The sequence below is a fragment of the Rana temporaria genome, chromosome 5 (genome assembly GCF_905171775.1).
Source record: "Rana temporaria chromosome 5, aRanTem1.1, whole genome shotgun sequence".
NCBI lineage: Eukaryota > Metazoa > Chordata > Amphibia > Anura > Ranidae > Rana > Rana temporaria.
The window spans coordinates 64738125-64759923 of NC_053493.1; positions in this window are offsets into that span (position 1 = coordinate 64738125).

Sequence of the window (21799 nt, forward strand, 5' to 3'; positions counted from 1 at the left end):
AAAAAACTTTGTACCTTTAGAGCCACTTTAAAGTTACCCAGTCACGACTAGGAGAAAATGAATGTCAAAGTACCCTGTGAAAAAAGACCCTTCTTACTAACAAAGTATATGTGGAGGTACTGTTAGGTGTGTATTGATGTATGTGTCCTCACTGAAAAGATTCAACTATCTGACCTGGAGACCACTGTCCCTAAAACAGAAAATGAGGGTAAATCAAATAATTTGGAGTTGTTACCAGGACAAGAGGTGTTGGGGGGGACTTCCAATAGAGACACTTGTTCCGGTGACAACTGTTTCAGATGGGAATGTGCATCCTTTTGGTGAGAATTACTCTACTTTTTTGTTACATCTCCCTCTGTTCTTCCTCCGATGTTCTCCCGATGCTCTCTCCCGCTGTAATGCTGGGCCCACCGTGTGTCATTACTTATATAGACACCTGGTGACATCATTTGTGGCATGATAGGGTGGTGACGTCAAAAGGGAGGGGGCGAGCACGCTGACTAACCCCCAGCCAGAACAGCTCGGATGATGGGGGCAAGCTTACTGAGGAGAAACGGGAAGTGAGAATTTCAGACAAAGAAAAAAAAACATTTAGAAGGGAAATCGAAGGAAAATGTAAGTGAACCAACAATGCACTAGCTTAAAGGAACCAATTTAGAAAATAAAAAAGAAACCTTTACAGCCCCTTTAAGTCCTGTTAGTTGCGAGGTGAGGCCTCCATGAATCAGCCTTGTTTTTCCAGCACATCCCACAGATGCTTGATTGGATTGAGATCTGGAGAATTCGGAAAGCCATGTCAACACCTCAAACTTGTTGTTGTGTTCCTCAAGTCATTCTTAAACCATTTGCAGTGTGGCAAGGCGCATTATCATCTTTTTTTCTGCTTTCAACACATCAACATCTGGGACAACATATTTCCTTGCTAATAGATCCCATTGACTTTCAGATACCATTGTAACAAGATAATCAATGTTATTCACTTAACCTGTCAGTGATCATAAAGTTATGGCTGTACATTGCACATTATGACAGATTTACCTTGCAGTTTACCCTCCTCTTGGGTCAACAGGTCCAATGCTGCTCTGTCACCACTGTTACCATCATCTTCTCTGCTTCTTCCAAACCAACGTCATCTCTTTTTGATCATTAGAGGTCACTAATGTTGTAACACCTTGCATGCAGTTTGAATCTATACTTGGAATCTTGCAGATGCCAGGATTGGGCTGAGAGTATACTCTACACTGCGCATAGAGGGCCAGATTCTCTAAGAGATACGACGGTGTATCTCCAGATACGCCGTCAAATCTCTGTTTCTGGCCCTGGGTATCTATGCGACGTGATTCTTAGAATCAGTTACGCATAGATACGGCGTAGATCCGACTGGCGTAAGTCACTTACACCGTTGGATCTTAAATGCAATACTACGCTGGCCGCTAGGTGGCGTATATGCAAATGAGCATGAAACGCCAATTCCCGAACTTATTTATTTACGCCGCGTCGCCGTAGTTTATTTCGTTTCCGTAAGCGTAAGGTTACCCCTGCTATAAGGTGGTTTAACTTTACGCACGCCATGTTAAGTATGGACGTTGGGACAGCGTCGGGTTTTTACATCGTTTACGTAACTCGTCGCGAATAGGCCTTTACGTTAATTACGTTGCCGTCTAAAAAAATGTATTTGGGCCATACTATGGAGCATGCGCACTGGGCTACTTTTACGGCTGGCGCATGCGCAGTTTGTACGGCGCGGGGGCGCGCTTAATTTAAATAGAAGATGCCCCCTTTGAATTACGCGGGGATACGCCAGGCCATTTACACTACACCGCCGCAAATTACGGAGCAAGTGCTTGGAGAATACGACACTTGCTCCTGTAAGTTGCGGTGGCGTAGTGTAAATAGCTTACGCGCCGCCGCCGCAGGATGTACGGGAATCTGGCCCATAGTTTTTTGGCAGAACAAGAGACATACAAAATCTCCTGTACAAAATACTTTATCTGCTCACATTTTTCCCACGTTAATGCATTGAATAATGCATTAGATTTTTTTATATGCAGGCTGTGCTGCTTGCTTTGTAGCACCCCCGTGATTGTGCTTAACCATTCCTCTGCCTCAATGTAAGTCTATCAGTCTACCTGGACTGATTAAAAACAACGCACCAGAATGTGCCATGGGAAACCTACTTTCTGTGTGCGTTTCCCATACCGTATTCAAAATGCACTGCAGCTGCAATATGCAGTGAGTGTCAATGATATTAAAGTCTCAGTTTTTTTCTTTAAAAATAACAAACATGTTATACTTATCTGCTCTGTTTTGCACCGAGCAGCCTTGATCCTCCTTTTCTCAGATCCCTCGCCGGCACTACTGGACCCTCCCTTCTGCTGAGTACCCCCACAGCAAGCAGCTTGTTATGGGGGCACCTGAGCTGAGCCACTGCTCTGTGTGTCAATTCAGACACAGAGCAGCAGTTCAGCCCCGCCCCCTCTCTCTACTCATTGGCTCACTGACTCTGATAGACAGCAGCGGGAGTCATTGGTGCAGTGCTGCCGTCTCAGCCAAAGAGGAGGAAGGGTCCCAGGCAGCCGAGACTCTCCTGCAACATTGCTGGATCGACATGGGTTCAGGTAATTATTAGCTGGGCTGAGGGGGGCTACTACACACAGAAGGTGTTTTAAGATAAAAAAAAAACTTCTGACTTTACAACCAATGATGCCCCGAACACAGTGCATTTGCCTGCACTCAATCACATGTGAGGCCTCGTACACACGACCGAGTTTCTCGGCAAAAACCAGCAAGAAACTTGCTGGGAGATATTTTTTTGCAGAGGAAACCGGTCGTGTGTACATTTTCGTCGAGGAAACTGTCGAGAAACTCGACGAGCCAAAAAGAGAGCATGTTCTCTATTTCCTTGACGGGAATGGAGAAAATTGGCTTGTCGAGTTTCTCGATGGCTTCACAAGGAACTCGACGAGCAAAACGATGTGTTTCGCCCGTCGAGTTTCTCGGTCGTGTGTACGAGGCCTTACAGTAGTACAAAGCAATCCGGTTGCTGTGCGTTTTATAAATCAGCGTATGCACTAGTTTTGGTGCGATCTGACGCGATTTCAGCCTATTAAAATGAATGAGCTGAAATTTCACTGCTCCCAGATCACATGGGAATCGCACAGGAACGCAAAGAACATTCCAGTGCGGTTCATTGTGTGAACCAGCCCTTGCCATTGCAAATAGATTTTAGGTCAGCACTGTATAGCAATTGAACAATAGACAGCTACTAGTGGGAAAACCTTAAAATTTGTTTATATTAGAGAACAATGAGCCTAATAATGTGAAAGTTGCATCAAAAATCATTTTCCAGTAAACCTTTCAATAATAACAGTTGCTTTTTTATTGATTGCACTTGAAATATGACAGTTGGAATCTGACTGTGTGCTCAATGAAAAGCTCTGTTTTCTCAACAAACAATAATATACAAATCAATCACAAATAGAATGATATTCCAGTATGAAAACACAAATATGACAATATGATAATAATATATAAAAAAAGAAAAAAACAGGTGATCAGAACCTGCAGTGTTTGAACAGATATTATCCAGATAGGCAGATGGTTCACATTAATGTGGATAAACTCTTGCTAAACTGGAGTCTCAGCTTGATATTTAGCAGGTCTCTGATAATTGAATCATGCTAGTGAGGACAGATGATTACAGCGGGATCAGTACATTTTACCCTGCTGGCCACACTTTCTGCATGCTGGTGAGAAGATCATTTTCTGACCTTTCTTTAGTAACGGTTCACATGCAAAGAAAAACATTAGGATTCCTATATATAGAAGTCAAAGGAAGCACATTCCTGATGCCTGGTATCCTAAATAGCAGCCTGGAAAGGCAGAACATATCTCAATAGACAGTACATGAGCATTAAGTAGATTGCTTGTCTTACTGAATGTTCAAAGTAAAGGTGCCTATAGCATATGTCCATAGGTGTGCGCAAGGGGTGTGCTCTGACCTGCCTGGGCACACCCTAATCCTGGGATTGGCAACCTGTCATTGGTGGGCAGATGACAGGTAAACCACAATCCTTCCTTGCCGACCCTCAGAACCTAGACTGGAGAGGCGGTGGGGGGTGGAATTTAGAGGAACTGATCTGTATTTTCCTCCTGCAGCAGCTGAAAGTAGGCTTCTCCTCCTCTCCCTTTTGTCAACATTCAGCTGCCACAGGAGGAACATATAGGGGATCAGTACTAATATATGGCACCCCTGCCACCCCTCAATTCCCTGTTCCTCTTCCTTCTGTTGCCCGGGTCCCCCATGTGCTCCCCTGTCCTCCCAATGTTTCAGGATGGAGAGCGGTGAAGAGGCCAGTAAATATTTCAAATGCATATGTGTTTGAGCTTTGAGGTGCACACCCTAATGCAATAGGCTGTGCCCACCTATGCATATGTCAGGTATTGATGCCATAAAAAGTCCAAAAAGAATCCACATTTCTCACATACCTCATTCTAATGGTGTTCTAAGTGAAATCACTCCAAATCAGGACATGCAGTCAGGGGAGGCAGCTAAGGTCACCTCGGGGGTAGGTAGCCTAAGTCCTACCCCACCACTGGTAAAAATTTGGGGCTCTTACGGCCTATGGTTCCGGAGATATGGAGCTTCTTGCGCAGCCTGTTGGAAGCATACTCGCAGACAGTTTAAATATAAGCTGGCACACTCTGTTTTTAGCAGACTGAGAGGGTAAGCTCACAGCGTCTACCCTCACTTCTTGTCAGAGGCACTGAGCTCAAAGGACAGCTTGGAGCCTTGGACCAATGGTAAAGTACCCCCAGCTGTCCAATAAAAATGCTGCAGTGGAGGCACGCCTCTCACAGCAATGTCATAGAAGGGGCATGTGTCTAAAAGACAAATGCTCCCTTTCAGCCCAGCCCTCTTAACTACAAGGAAATACATGGGTTTATGGGTATAAGATTTACCCATAATCCCATGTTTTTCTCGCACAGTTAAGAGGGAGAATGAGAATCTGCTGCTGTTGAAATGGTACTGTTAAATCATATATTATTATGCTATATGTGGTACCATAACAATTATTATGTATCTATTTACTGTGAAATTACTGGTTTGAAGTTAGAACTTCAAACTTCAGTAATTTGTCAGTTAAGTCACCTGCTTGAGTAAAGTTTTTGAAACTATAGTAAATTATCTGAAAAATAATATATACTGTATATACTTGAGTATAAGCCGAGTTGTTCAGCAATTGTTTTTGTGCTGAAAATGCCCACTCGGCTTATATTCGAGTCACCTTTTTGCGTCTAATTTCCCAGACTTTGTGGACACGGTACCGGCCGGCCGTAGGTGTGCCGTAGGCACACATATAGTCCCACCCTTCCTCTACAAGTGTGCAAAGTTTTTTGTCCGGGGGACCTACGGCCGGGGAGCACCGATTTTTCAAAGTCGGGCACCCCTTCCATAGACTCCCATGTTAAACAGTAATTTCTCTGGTATCTTTGGGGACCCGGTAACTTGGCACACGTGTAGCCCCAGTTCTTCTCTACAAGTTTGCAAAGTTTGCTGTCTGGGGGACCTACGGCCGGGGAGCAAAGATTTTTCAAAGCCGGACACCCCTTCTATATACTTCATGTTAAAGGTAAGTCTAGTCGTGGACACAGTGAGGCATGGGCACAGTGAGGTATGGGCATAGTGAGGCATGGGCATAGTTAGGCATGGGCATAGTGAGGCATGGGCACAGTGAGGCATGGGCACAGGGAGGTATGGGCACAGTGAGGTATGGGCACAGTGAAGTATGGGCACAGTGAGGCATGGGCACAGTGAGGCATGCACATGAACACAGTGTGGCACAGTGAGGCATGTAGATGAACACCCTAGGCTTATACTCGAGTCAATACGTTTTCCCATTTTTTTATGGTAAAATTTGGTGCCTCAGCTTATATTCGGGTCGGCTTATACTCGAGTATATACAGTGATAATTATTTGTATAATAATTATGGTAATTACCCCTTGACACCCAAGCCAATTCTGACACTTCTCTCCTACATGTAATAATCATATTCTTTTTTTGCTAAAATATTACTCAGAACCCCCAAACATTTTATATATTGCTTTAACAGACACCCTAGGGCAGGGATATGCAATTAGCAGACCTCCAGCTGTTGCAGAACTACAAGTCCCATGAGGCATTACAAGACTCTGACATCCACAAGCATGACACCCAGAGCCAGAGGCATGATGGGACTGGTTTTTCAACAGCTGGAAGTCAGCTAATTGCATATCCCTGCCCTAGGGAATAAAATGGTGGTCTTTGCAACTTTTTATGTTACACAGTATTTGTGCAGCAATTTTTCAAATGCATTTTTTTGGGGGGAAAAAACTGTTTCATGAATATAAAAAAAACAATAAAGAAAACCTGTTTTTTTTCTATATTGTGAAAGTTGATGTTATGCCAAGTAAATATATACCTAACATGTCACGCTTTAAAATTGCGCACACTCGTGGAATGGTGCCAAACTTCAGTACTTAGAAATCTCCATAGGCGACACTTTCAATTTTTTTTCAGATTACATGTTTAGAGTTACAGAGGAGGTCTAGTGCTAGAATTATTGCTCCCGCTCTACGATTGCGGCGTATGTATGCTGTGTGTATCTGGCTCTGATACTAGCCAGTGCCTCACCAGCCACTGACCTCACCGCACGTCCTTGCTCCCAATACAGCAGATGTGTTTGACATGTTTATCTTGAAGGCCGTATCACATAAAACATAAGAAAGTAATTAGTGGTGCCAATAAACCGAAAATTCAGGATGCACTTGGCCGAAACCGAAACTGAAATTGATGGTTTTAAAAAATATATATTTTTTTATAAATAACTATAATATTCAACTTTTTAATTAATATCATAAATTTAAATAATATACATATTATTGGCACTTTTTGAAGCAGTTAAAAATCCAGCTTTCTGCATTTTTGGTGCATATTTGGGAAACGGCACCAAAAACCCACCTCCCTATTGAAATACATTGAAAACGCAGCAAGAACGCAGCAAAAAATGCACCCATGTTGCATTTTTTTAGTCACATGACCTAAGAAAAACACAACATAAGCAAGGTAAAATTGTGTTAGAATTGCGTCAAAATCACTTAAAATCAAAAGGCGTTTTTGCCAGCCATTATCAGCACTTTCTTTTGGAACAATGCTGAAAACCCTACTTTCAGCCAGTCATTTTTGGCTGCTGAAATTTCGATGCATCACTGAAACCAATGTTTCAGGCCCTTGTAGGGTCCCTTTTTCAGACCAACATAGTGCCAGTCACTATGATGCCTTAAGGTGTTAATAAACCTAGGACCCTGCATTCAACATCTGGTCTCCCACAGTACACAGAACATGGAAATGCAATTATTTTAGTAAATATATACCTTTTCTTTTTGTCAGTTAGAGCAGTATTGTGACTTCTACCAGTGTCTGGTTAAAGCTTGTAAGAGGAGTTTTCAATCTCATCTGACTGTCCAATGAGACTTCAGGATCCCTGACCCTCTATCTGAACAGTGCTGATTGACCTTGTACTGATCGCAGGCACCCTCCCAAAAACAAAATAACCTCTGTAACAATACGCACCAAACTGAGCATCTGCAAAGTGCCCCCAAGGCTCTGTTCTATCAAGAGATGGATTGGGGACTCTGGAAAAAGGGGAGGATTAAAGAAGACAGGATCAGCCTTATAACACAATGCAGAGGATTAACTCCTTAGGTTCCACAGCGAGTATTATGAGCATGCTTTAATGCATGTATAGACTAATTTTACTGTTGTGGGTTTATTAATACTTTAGGAAAGGAATTCTGGGTGGCCCCCGAAACATTGGTTCACAAAAAAAACACTTGAAACTCATCTTTTTGGAGTGGTAGAGATTTTGCATCTTTGCATTAGGTATTGATGTCATGACATCAGGTGCTCATTAAGTGATACCAAATGACCCAGAACACTAAGTTTCAAGGACATGCCCAGCTCCCACGTGCAACCTCTGAAAGGTATGTCCAATCACAACTTAGTAAATGGCAATTTTTTTTGAATCTTGTTACTGGTTTCTGAAAACTGGTAATGAAAGGAAAGGGGAAGAGGTTTCTAGGAACCTCATGGCATTACGACAGGAGGCAGTTTTAAGCCCCCCCCCCCCTTTGTGCCTGAGGCACACAGGGGCCTTGTTTAGGTTTGGTGACCTGAGGTGAGGTCACATGACCTATAGGGGTTAGGCCATATGAGTTTTGCCATGGTTTATACAGGCAGGAAGAAAGCCAGGCTAGGATTGGCTGATTTGAGGTAAGGTCACATGGCCATGTGAATCTTGCCTCAGAATGTTCCAGAAAGCCGTGAGCCTGCCTATAAAAAGGTGGTTCCGTGAAGGGGAGCTCATTCGCCTCAGAAGGCACAGCTTCCCACCCCCCCCACCAAATATATATATATATATATATATATATATATATATATATATATATATTGTCGCTGCCAATATTGTGTGGTGGTATCACCTTGAAGTCAAGGGGGACAGTGTGAATATTATAAAAGTGGTCTTGAGTTTGAATGACTGGGTCTGGAAAGTGTTGCAGTGAAGTTTAGTTATTTGGGAAGTTAAACGTTTTAATTACAGTAGAACCTTGGATTGCGAGCATAATTCGCTCCGGAAGCATGCTTGTAATCCAAAGCACTTGTATATCAAAGCAAATTTCCTCATAAGAAATAATAGAAACTCAAATTATTTGTTCCACAACCATCTAATTATGCAGAAATCTGGGGTACAGCTGTCCACATAGACCGTCCTCTGCCCTGCTGGATCTCATCAATGTCAGTCTGTGATCCATCTGAGAATGAGGCTTGAAGCGCTTGTGGAGCGCAGTGTGCAAGGGACGACGTCAATGGTGGTGTGGAGGACGGTCTATGTGGACATCTTTACCCCAGATTCCTGCATACTTAGATGTGCCTGTTTTAATCATCAACCATGTGAGTTCTAAATGTTGTACCTTCATTAAATGTAACTGTATTGCTACACTTAGAGGCGCCTTTCTTCTCTTTTACACTCATGTGTGACATTACGCTACTCTTATATCAAGACATTGCTTGTATATCAAGTCAAAATGTATTAAAAAATGTAGCTTGTCTTGCAAAACGCTGTCAAACCAAGTTACTCTCAAACCAAGGTTTTACTGTATTTATGTTACAGCTTGAGCCGTGGTGGCTAAGCTGTTTTTGAGTGTGTAAAATTCTTGCAACGTTATTATTTATAGAAAATATATTATCTTTTAAACCAACAATAAATGGCCATGGCCAGTTATTATCCAAACTCTGTGTCTGGTGTATTCTTTTTTTGGTATTCTGCCTTTCTGTCTGTTGTCCCATTAACAAACTGGACCAATCCATAGTGATCAGTTATCAGCTAGATAAACTGGTTTATGAAAAGTGCACAGTGTCTCCTTTCTTTCCATTACTAAGTCTAAATAAATATACTGTACATTATGATGGGGCACCCATCAGGCTTTGCTCTGCTTCAATTATAAAAGGCATGTCAGACTATTGCCCCAGTCACTTAGATACTAGAAGCCTTCTCAGGGTAACTGAGGGTGGTCATCATCAAGAGCATGCATAGTAGGTGAAGCTGAGGTCAAGGACCCTTTTATTCTTTACTTTACTAGCAATCTGACACTAAAAACCTCTGAAGCGTCTGAAAAAAGAACTGTCTGTCTTCCTTAATAAAACCAACCAGATCCTCTCTTTAATGCCCTATAAACATACAAGGAGAAATATGATTTGTTGCTACAGAAACATCGAATTTCTCTAAAGAGATATGAGATATGTTATTTTATTTCTACGACCTGTTTGTGTTTCCCATAGCAGTCAGATTCTAGATGTCATCAAAAAACAAAAACAAAAACAAAATACAGAATCTAATATCGGCAGCAAAGTTCAGTATCTTTATTTTCCAATATTTACACAGCAGCCGGTGACAAATTTGGTAGTAGGCAATTTACATAAAACGGAAAACTGTTCACTTTAAAGCCTATAATCTTATCTGAGACACGTATTCAAGTGTCTTACAACTGGCCCTGTTATTTAATAACAGAGCCAGTTGTTTAAAAGGCAGTTTTAGCTTTTAGCATCCTAAAAAAATACCATACAGTATATTAGGATGTTATTTTGTAAATAGAGTTGAATTCGGCCCGAGCATGAGGTTGGGATGAACATTGGCTGTTCACCCGTTCGACGAACCTCCTTAATATCGGGGTGCTTTACACTGCATCAATCACTTTATGATTTTATCTCTTATGCCCCGTACACACGATTGGATTTTCCGTCGGAAAAACCTTGGATGGTTTTTCCGACGGAATTCCGCTCAAGCTTGGCTTGCATACACACGGTCACACAAAGTTCTCTGAACTTTCGACCGTCAAGAACGTGGTGGCGTACAACACTACGATGAGCCAAGAAAATTAAGTTCAATGCTTTCGAGCATGCGTCAAATTCTTTTCAAGCATGCGTCGGAATTTTGTACGTCTGAATTTTTCAGACGATTGGAATTTCCAATTGTAATTTTTTCCGTCGGAAAATTTGAGAACCAGCTCTCAAATATTTGTTGGCAGAAATTCGGACAGCAAAAGTCCGATGGAGCATACACACGGTCGGAAATTCCGTTCAAAAGCTCACATCGGACTTTTGCTGTCGGAATTTCCGATCGTGCATACGGGGCATAATGGTTCATTTAATAATGGTCTCCTTAATTAAAGGGAATGCCAATCTCACCTCGTTTTAAGGAAGGTGGGACAGTACCGTATTTATCGGCATATAACACACACTTTTTCCCCCTTAAAATAAGGGGGAAATCGTGGGTGCGTGTTATACGCCAATCCCCACTGTCTCTGAGCAACACCAACATAGACCGAGCTTAGCCAAATGTACTGTGTACTCAGCTAGGCTCGGCTCCGCTCACAGTCACGCCCTGTCCCGCCTCCTAGCCTTTATGTCCCGCCATTGGACTGCTGTGGTGTCCGTCATACGAGCCGGGCCAAGGGGCGGGACTGGGCAGAAATGCGAGAGGAGCCGAGAGGAGCCGAGAGGAGCCAAATACTCAGGAAATGCGGCTCTGTATAGCTCGGCTGAGGCGCTAAATTTAAAAATACATAATGCTGCAATTTTGGGCAAGGTGCAGATGGACACTTATAAGGCTGCAGATGGACACTTATAAGGCTGGATGGACTCTGTGCAAGGCTGCAGGAGGATGCTGGACAAGGCTGCTGATGGATGCTGGGCAAGACAGCAGATGGACACTGATAAGGCTGGATGGACTCTGTGCAAGGCTGCTGATGGATGCTGGGCAAGACACTTATAAGGCTGCATTTAAAAATGTAAGTTTTTTTTCCTTAAACTTCCCTCCTAAACATTTTTTTCCTTAAACTTCCCTTCTAAACTTGGGGTGCGTGTTATACGCCGGTGTGTGTTATACACCGATAAATACGGTATTTATTGGGGGTTCATTCCTACAAACGTGTTGTCGTGTAGTTTTCCATTTCCTATTTCATGCACTTTATTAACAGAGGCAATTTTTTTTATCAGTTTTGTGCTTGTGCATTATCAGCTTTTATCATTTTACATATGTTGTTATATCATTTTCCAGCACAGGCAAAATGTGTGGATAGGAGATGTACCATTATTTCTTATCAGTTTCCACCAATGCATTGGAAAAAAAAAGTCCTGAATTAATTGCATTGATCTGTAGTTCACCATTCAAGGAAATTAAAGTATCATTGTGATGTAAAGAAGCACTTATACTATTGAACAAGTCTCCTAAATACAGTATATGCTTTTCTCTGGGCAATTTCAGAAACATAAAGAAAAATCCTTCACTAAGGGCCAACATATTTCTTAGAAAGCAACACATAAACCCCACACACCTCTGACAGCAATATAAAACACAGCTTTATGCCAGACTCGATTGAACACAATACCATAAGATTATACAAAGCACTTTAGAAGCTTAAAACATGTTGGAGTAACTGGAAAATATTAGCAATTTGTCAAGATTAAATAGCAAGCTTTTCATAGTAACTAAACATGAATCAGGAATGCTTCAGCAGGATTGTTTAGATGTTCGTAATATTTCACAAGGCCTTGAAAAATAGCCTGAGATATTCTATGCATGGAGCTGACTGCAGCCAACATAAAGCAGAGGAGCCGTTCAAGCCTATAAGGACCAGTAACCACCACACTGAATAGAGTCATTATAAAGGATTAAGGGTGTAAACACCATTTATTCTTTCTAATCTACTTAAAGATGAAATATGTTATACATAGTCTGATCTGAATGATTTAAGTGGAGTTAAAGTGTCAGTCAACATTTTTAAATTTCACATTGGGGACTTACTACTGGGCTGAATCTCCCATACCGGTTCTTTATGGAGCTTCCTGGTAACAATGCATCTTTTTGATATATGCAAACCAGACAGCTGGGGTGTTGCCTGTACAAGGTGTGTGGTTTAAACAAAGTATGTTGGGCCAAATAGCCATGGTTAAACTGATATGGTTTAGTCATAAGGAGTATAAATGATGGGTGTCTGCAGAGCTATGTCAGGTTAGCAAAACTGAAAGATTAGATATTTCGCTTATTTTTTTATTTATTTTTTGTACAATAAGAAAGAGTAAAGCCCTGTACACATGATCGGATATCTGATGGAATCTAATCCAATGGAATTTTTTCATTGGATATCCGATGAAGCTACACACCATCGGTCAAAAATCCGACCGTGTTCAAACGCGGTGACGTAAAACACTACGACGTGCTAAGAAAAATGAAGTTCGATGCTTCCGAGCATGCATCGACTTGATTCTGAGCATGCATGGATTTTTGACCGATGGACTTTCACACAGACGATCGTTTTTTTTTCTATCGTTTTTTTTATCCATAGCTAAATTTTAAAACATGTTCTATTTTTTTCACCAATGGAAAACAACCTGATGTGGCCCACACACGATTTGTTTGTCCGATGAAAACGGTCCATCGGTCCATTTTCGTCAGGCAAACCGATCGTGTGTACAGGGCTTTAGTATTAGGGTTTTGTTTCTGTCTGCAGCTTTGAAGATCAGATGGGGAAAATATCCAAGAGGGTGCAGACAGCTATAAAAACTGGTGAGGGGTTCTAGCCTAGTCCAACAGGGCCACATAAAGCAGTAAAACTGAAAAGCTTTAGTCATTCCCCAATTATATCCAAAGTAAAAAAAAAATTGTCTGCATATTCGAAAGTGTGTGGAGCACTCAGTAGTTCTCACCCATGCAGACTTAGTGATTCTGGGCTATTCCGGGTAGAGAGAAGAGGACTGACTTTCAATACTCTCTGGATTGCTAATACCTTTTTAGGGACCTGGAGGTTTGAAGAATTTTGGAATGGAAGAACCTCCAAACCATGATTACAGGGACTTTAGCTTGAAGGGGTTAATCAGTCTGTGTGTGAGTTAAAAAAAGTAGGAGGAATAATTTCGAACCTGGCAGTCAGAGAGTAATATGGATACGCCTGAATGATCGTGGTGAACTAAGCTTGGGATTGAGCAACGGTTGCTGAACTGTGAGAGCCTTCCCTTTGGGACCCCTGAAGCAGGCGGGATCCAGTGTGGAACCAAAAGTATGGTGGTGAGCCAGTATCTTGTCTTGCCAGTGAACCAGAGGATGGACTATTTTTTGTTGTTAGCTAAAGAAGGTGATTTGTTTTTATGGACTTATTCAAATTTCCAATAAAGAATGATACATTTACAAGTGGCTTTCTGGTTATCTCGAGCTCCCAATAGACACTGATAATGATAACAATAAAGAATAGGGTTGAGGCTCATGCTGCGTACACACAACCGTTTTTCGGGTTCTAAAAAAATTACGTTTTTTTAATGTCATTAAAAACGATTGTGTGTGGGCTTCAGAGCATTTTTCGGGTTCTGAAAAACTGCCAAATTTTTTTTCTAACATGCTCTATTTTTTCACAACGTTTTTAACGTTGTCGTTTTTAGGGTTGTAAAAAATGGTCGTGTGTGGGCTTTAATGACGTGAAAAATCCGTGCATGCTCAGAAGCAAGTTATGAGACAGGAGCGCTCGTTCTGGTAAAACTACCGTTTGTAATGGAGTAAGCACATTCATCACGCTGTAACAGACAGAAAAGCGCAAATCGTCTTTTACTAACACAAAATCAGTTAAAGCAGCCCAAAGGGTGGTGCCATCCGAATAGAACTTCCCCTTTATAGTGCCGTCATATGTGTTGTACGTCACCGAGCTTTGCTAGAGCATTTTTTTTTTCACGATCGTGTGTAGGCAAGACCGTTTTCATGATCAAGTTGAAAAAAAATCTGTTTTTTCTAGAGCCTGAAAAACTTGTTTTTTTACAACCCGAAAAATGATTGTGTGTACGCGGCATCAGTGTTCTGCTTCTACCATGGGTTTGCAAAGTTCAAAAACTTTGCAGGTTTGCCATCAGAAATAAAGAGCAACCCATAGTGAACTGTATATACTTTTCCCCTAGTCAGCTGAGTCAATCGAGCCATAAATAAGGTGATAACCCAACACCCTTACTCTGAGGGCCCTTTCACACGTACGGACAAACGGTCCGTTTATTACAAGTCCGTTTACGGACGGAAGAAAACCCTATTTTTTTTCCGTCCGGCGGAACGGATCGGATGAATATGGACACACGGTCCGTATTCATCCGATTCCCCATAGGGGTGAGTGGAGGAGAGAGAGGGCGGTCTCTGCACTGTGTGCGGGGACCGCCCTGTCCGCCAACAGCTCAGCGAGGATTAACGGAGGAATCCCCGCTGAGCCAAACGGGCTAACGGAGCTCCGCTCAATGTGAAAGAGCCCTAAGGCCATCCATGCACAGAGCTAATTTCTTTCCTGCAACCAAAGAAATTTGCTTGTATCCCCCATCAACACAGATAGTGTTGATGTGGGAATCCCTCCTGTGGGATCCCTGTCTTCCCCTGGAGGTTGGGGTAGGCCATTTGCCACTGGGAAAAGACAGTGGTTATTGTTATATACACCGTGTGCACAATTATTAGGCAAGTGATTATTTTGACCAAATCTTAATTTTTATGCATATTGCCCAACTCAAAGTATATAAACTTGAATTCTTATTGGATTTAAGCATATCAGGTGATGTGTATTTGTGTAATGAGTGAGGGTGTGGTCTAAGGAAATCAGCACTCTTTATCAAAGGTGTGCATAATTATTAGGCAACTTCTTTTCCTCAGGCAAATTGGGCCAAAATAGAGACTTAACTGACTCTTAAAGGTCAAAAATGAATAAAGGTTTTTCAGAAGGATGCAACACTTTTGAAATTGCTAAGATATTGGGGCGTGATTACAGAACCGTCAAATGTTTTGTTGCAAACAGTAGTCAACAGGGTGTGAAACACGTTGAGAAAAAAATACACAAATTAACTTTAATTAAGAAGAATCCAACATGAAGCTACCAAGAACCCATTAAGCTCCAGTGCTGTCATATTTCAGAACTACAACCTTTCTGGAAGGCTCAAAAGTATAAGGTGCTGAGTGCTCAGAGACATGGCCAATGTAAGGAAGGCTGAAACCCGACCATCATTGAACGAGACACATAAGTTAAAACGTCAAGACTGGGCCAAGAAATATCTGAAGACAGATTTTTCAAAGGTTTTATGGACTGATAAGATGAGTGTCTCTTGATGGACCAGATAGATAGATGGGCCTGTGGCTGGATCAGTATTAGCACAGAGCTCCAACTCACCTAAGATGCCAGCATGGTGGGTGAGGGGTACTGGTATGGGCTGGTATTGTTAAAGAGGAGCTAGTTGGATCTTTTTGGGTTGAAGATGGCCTACAAAATAAACTTCCTAACCTACTGTTAGTTTTTATAAGACACTTTCTTCAAGCAGTAGTACAGGAAAAAGTCTGCATCTTTCAGGAAGACAATGGTATCAATGCAGGACAATGTATTGAAGTACTCCACTACATGGCTAGCCAGTAAAGGTCTTAAAGATGAAAGAATAATGACATGGCCCCCTTCCTCACCTGACCTAAACCCTATCGAGAACTTGTGGGCCCTTCTTGAATGAGTGAAGGAAAATAGTACACCTCTCTGAATGCTGCTGCACAAAAAGTTGATCGCCAACAGATCAAGAAATTCACAAACTCCATGAATTGAAGGCTGTTATTGAAAAGAAGGATGGCTATATTGTCAATATATTTTTTTATTTATTTTTTTACATGTCAGAAATGTTTATTTGAGTTGTTTGGTTATTGTTCCCACTTTAACAGATGCAAATAAACAAATGAGATGGGAAAGTTGTTGTTTTTCATTTAATTTGGCACACTAATAGTTGCCCAATAATTGTGCACATATGGATATTCTCCTAAGAAAGCCAAAACCTCACTTTTACTTTCTTAAAGGGGTGACCATGCCTGCGGGACCCTCGGACTCGATGTCCGCCGGTATCCCGCGATCGTGTCATGGAGCGCCAGAACGGGGGGATGCCATTGTAAACAAGGCATCTCCCTGTTCTGCCTAGTGACAGGACACTGATCATCTGCTCCCTGTAATCAGAAGCCCAGCTCCCACACAGTTAGAATCACTCCCTAGGACACACGTAACCTCTTCCTTGCCCCCTAGTGGTTATCCCCTTCCCTGCCGGTGTCATTTACATAGTAATCAGTGCATTTTTATAGCGCCAATTGCTGTATAAATGACAATGGTCCCAAAAAAGTGTCCGATGTGTCCGCCATAATGTTGCAGTCATGATGAAAATTGCTTATCGCTGCCATAACTAGTAAAAAATGTTTTTATTAAAATGCCATAAAACTATCCCCTATTTTGTAGACGCTATAACTTTTTGCGCAAACCAATCAATATACGCTTATTGCAATTTTTTCTTTTACCAAATGTAGAAGAATACATATCGGCCTAAACTTTTTATATATTTTTGGGGAATATTATAGCGAAAATTTTAAAAATATAGCTTTTTTTTTCAAATTGTAGCTCTTTGTTTGTTAATTGAGCAAAAAAAAAAAAAAACGCAGAGGTGATCAAATACCACCAAAAGAAAGCTCTATTTGTGGGAAAAAAGGGCATAAATTTTGTTTGGGAGCCACATCGCACAACCGTGCAATTGTCAGTTAAAGCGGCGCGGTGCCGAATCGAAAAAATGCCACGGTCATTGGGCAGCCAAATCCTCCGGGGCTGAAGTGGTTAATTTGGATAATTAAGGGGGCTATGAAAAAACGATTGCACTCATATCACTCATCACTGTCTGTTCTACTGATTTCCTTTTTTTTTATATTGTGTGGAAGCGCACAGTTTTTTTGTTACATAGCGCAGTAAATTAGTGGTAAAGTGATTATTGCTAGCAGCTGTAGCAGCCACTAGTGATAATCACAAGAGAATCGAGCAGGCTGGTTGTACCCAAGTTGATCGATCAATCAACTTAGTATATTCAGCCTACCCATTAACAGTTTAAATCTTGGCTGGTTCAGGAGGAACCTCGTATGGCCGGCCTAAGGGTTGGCTCACAGCAACCTTATTGTCAGTATGTGTAGCAACTTTTAGGGAAAATTCTATGTAGCGTGTTCTCATGGCAGTATCCAGGTCCCTATGCCTTTAGTTTGACAATAATTTACTTATTATCTCTACAAACAGCAAGAATTGAATAGTAAGATTTGCCCTGATTATTTGGGAAACCAACCCATGGAAGTTTCTCTCATCCCTGTAGGTGAACATACTTGCTTAGGTGTACGCAAAAACATAAAGAGCATATAGACTAGATATATCTACAACAGCCATGTGACGCATCACGACCAGATGTTATTGTGTAATATTATAAAATAACGATATGTAAAACAGTAACTAAATGAACCGTTCCTTCAAAAACACACGTTTTCTGGAGATATTCCTCACAGGCACAGGCACATAATCTATGTTTGTGTTTTCACGTTCAGATGCTTCACACATAATCAGGATTGTATAAACACAAACTAAAGTTAGTGACCTTTGATTATATATTTGGCGATACTACTGAGCCAATCGTTTTTATTTAAGTGGGCTCCAAAAAGACATTTGAGATCCTCAAAACAGATCAGCTAAATTTGTTATTACGGCTGTAGTTTCTCTGCTGCACGGTTTATCACGTAAACCAATTTGCCAAATGAAACACAGCAAAATTTCACAGCACGGAAAGAAAAACAGTTGTCAATAAACCAAGTTTATCCTTGTTTTTACAGTGACTCTACACATCGATAACACCCATCAAACAAATGGCATATTGTTTGGCGCTACCAAAATAATAATATGATGGAGATAAAGCTGGTTTGAAATAAGTACATCAAAAATACCCTGTTACAAGGTGAAAGGAAACACAGCATGTAACACCAGAACACATTGTGCTTGTGTGTTTAACCATTGTGAGTGAACTGAGCAGACTGGCCAGATAAGTTTCATTATTAAACATGTGCCAAAGGTAAGATAAACATGGAAAAACCTCTGAAGAAACAATGGACAAATAAAAGGATGAAATCATACGTAAGACTTAAAAGTAAAGTCTTAAACCCTCAGCATTATTAGTTTAAACATTGGGCACAATAAAATAAACATTCCCCAGTAAGCTATTTGTTACAATTCATAGTCCTAGCACCTGCAGGTTGCAACTTTCAATGCTGCTGACTCCTTGTCTATCAGTGCTACTTCCCTGAATGTCTAGTTCACAGGTAAGAGATAACAGCAGTTGGCAGCCTGTCCATGAGGGGCGCAGGGGTGCTGCCCCCCTAATCTCCATTCGGGGCACTGGACTCATAGGTTTCTATGAGGTTTTTTTTGGAAGCACATGATTAGAGCCTGAGGCTCTAATTAGCTTCAAAAAAGTTGGGCTTGGGGCACAGAGCACTGGACCCCGAATCCACCCATTTGCGTCATTTGCGATTCAACAAGGGAAAGGAGCCACCATGTAACAGGGTACCTGGGGCAACAGTCATGGCACCGGCTTGAACTAGAACATAGGCAAGGATTAAATGATAAAGAAGCTGCATAGTCAGTAAGTCAGCTGTTGAAAGACATACAAGATCACTCGAGAAGCAAATGATCAAAGATCCTTCTAAGTGGCAGTTCATCTGGCCAATTCCACAATAGATTTGGGCGAACGGTTCGTCAGAGCATCAGTTTGGGGACAAGGTGCTTTGGGATGGGGGAGCAGAGCCCCCATGCCCCAAAGCAGCCCCTCCCCATGTTGAGTGTATGTGGCCTGGTATAGTTCAGGAGAGGGGGGGACTCGCTCGTCCCTCCCCCTTTCCTGACCTACCAAGCGGCTTGCTCTTGTAAGGGTCTGGTATGGATCTGGGGGGCAGGGTTTTCCTTAAAATTCTTTGGGTCTAGTATGGACTGGGGGGGACTTTCAGTAGCCGTCAATCACAAATGCAAGTCATTTTAAATACGATTTTATTGTTGCACTTTAAGCATCATCAAATTTTTCCTGTTTGGCCCCTATAGACTTGAAATAAAGCAAAGCCTTATTTTTTGTCTTGTTTATCGTTTTTCCCAACATGGCGGTAGGACTCCCATCAAGGGGATCTGCTTTTGTGGTAGAAAGAGGAAAAAAAGGAGACGAAACAAGAGAAGTAGAGAGAGAAGTAGAGAACCCGGGGTGCCTGTGTGAAGGGAATGTATTACCCGGGTAATAGTAGAGACTGGTCAAAGTCAGGAGGGAGGCAATGTTTTACCCAAGGGGTGCACAGATTTTTAAATTGGTTAACTTTATCTTTGCTGTTTTTTTATTTTTTATTATTACTTCTCCAAAATGTACTCTCTAAAATTAATGTTCTACTTGAAGTCTGGAAAGCAGAATTTATGGTATACAGGAACCTTTTTAAAGGTGTTTTAGGATTTTCCATGATAATCAGTGATGTGCAAATTACAATACCTTATACTCGTCATGATTACAAATGTGCTTTCCAATCATTACAAACCACCCTGCTGTACTAAGCAATCCAAAATGCAAATCTCAGTATTGAATAGTATTAGTCTTTCAATAAAATATAAAACTTACTTTTCATTTTATTCATGAACTGGACATTCTACCAGATAACTTGCATTAAAAAGTTAGTAATAAATATATTTTATCTGCACTTAAAAATCATATTGCCATTTATATCAGTTTTCTTCTCATATTATTGTAGGAGATCTCTCTATCAATTTAAACTGCAATCATTTTCACAGTTCTTCATTTTCTGGTGTCTTCTGTTAAAGCCAATTACATTAACCTTAGTGGCTTTTCAAGTATAAATTTTCTTAAACCGTGTTAATAATCTTTCTATTCTTGTGTAGTTATAATGAATGGACTTCCATCAAGAGCTGATATTTCACATTCTGTTGTGGGAGGGGGATAAAAAAAAGTATAATTGTTCATTTGGAATGTTTAAAAACAATTCTGAAAGACATATTTTATTCCTGTTTGATAATATAGTACATACAATGTATTTCTGCATCCCATAGAAACCATTTACAATTTTGCTATCATCAGGCAAAGGCTGATTTCTGGTACATAGTCACTATGACAAAGCACTGAGAAAGCCAATTTGGCTAACAGAGGTTGTAGTGTGTTACTAAGAAAACCTGGAACAGGGGCACTTAGGCCATTGCCCACTTGTATATTCATGATCAAACATAAACTATCAATAATCCAAAAAATGATTATAAAATTCCAATAAACTGTGCAAGTTAATATAAAATTATGTGATTACATATAAAATTAATAAATAAAACTTGCACCATATACAGGGCCGGATTTGCTCTCCCTGCCGCCCCAAAGCCAGGTTCCACAATGCACCCCCTCCCCGCCAACCAAACTACCCCCACCACCCAAATCAACAGAGAATGGCAACCGGATGGCAGGGGCGGCACGGTTAGTTCAAATATTTTTTGTTTCTTTTTTTTTTTTTACTTTTTAATCACTTTTTTATTTATTTTTTTATTTGTAGCTTGTCATTTACTCTTTCTTATTATTGTATAATTTTCTTATTATTTTTAATATTATTTTTCTTATTCTTTACTTTTTAATTACTTTTTTATTTTATTAATTTAATTATTATTTCTTAGTATTACCCCCACACTACATTTAGTCCTGCTAGAAAGCAACTTACCGCCATTAACTGTATGTTCCGGGCGTCGGGGGACTCCATGCTGCTGCCGCCCCTTGGAAACCTGCCGCCCCGAGGCCTGGCCTTGGTGGCCTTGTGGGAAATCCGGGCCTGACCATATATGAGTCCATATCCTGATATCTTCATAAATGTGGTAAAATCAATCATTCAATCGTGCAATCTTTCAAAGTGCCAAGTGCTCTTTTTTTTTAAAGTGCAAATCCTACTCTCCTTCTTTGTCTCCACTCACCGACTAATGTGGACTCCTATGTTATAAGTGTCATAAGCGCATATTAATATTCTGGATGTGCTGGAACTTATAGTCCTCCACGTTGGTCATTTTCCACACTAGTAAGCCAAAGCGTAGTGTTTTTTCTCATAGGCGAACATAAGAGAAAAGTAGCAAGAGAGTTCCAAATAGTGTAATCCCGTTTATTTAAATACCGTATTTGCTGGTGTATAAGGCGACTGAGCGGTTTTGTGATATACTCACCTTATAAGACGACCCCCTTTCGACTCACCTCATTGTGTCCATTGCATACCTCACTGTGCCCATTGCCTACCTCACTGTGCCCATTGCCTACCTCACTGTGCCCATTGCCTACCTCACTGTGCCCATTGCCTACCTCACTGT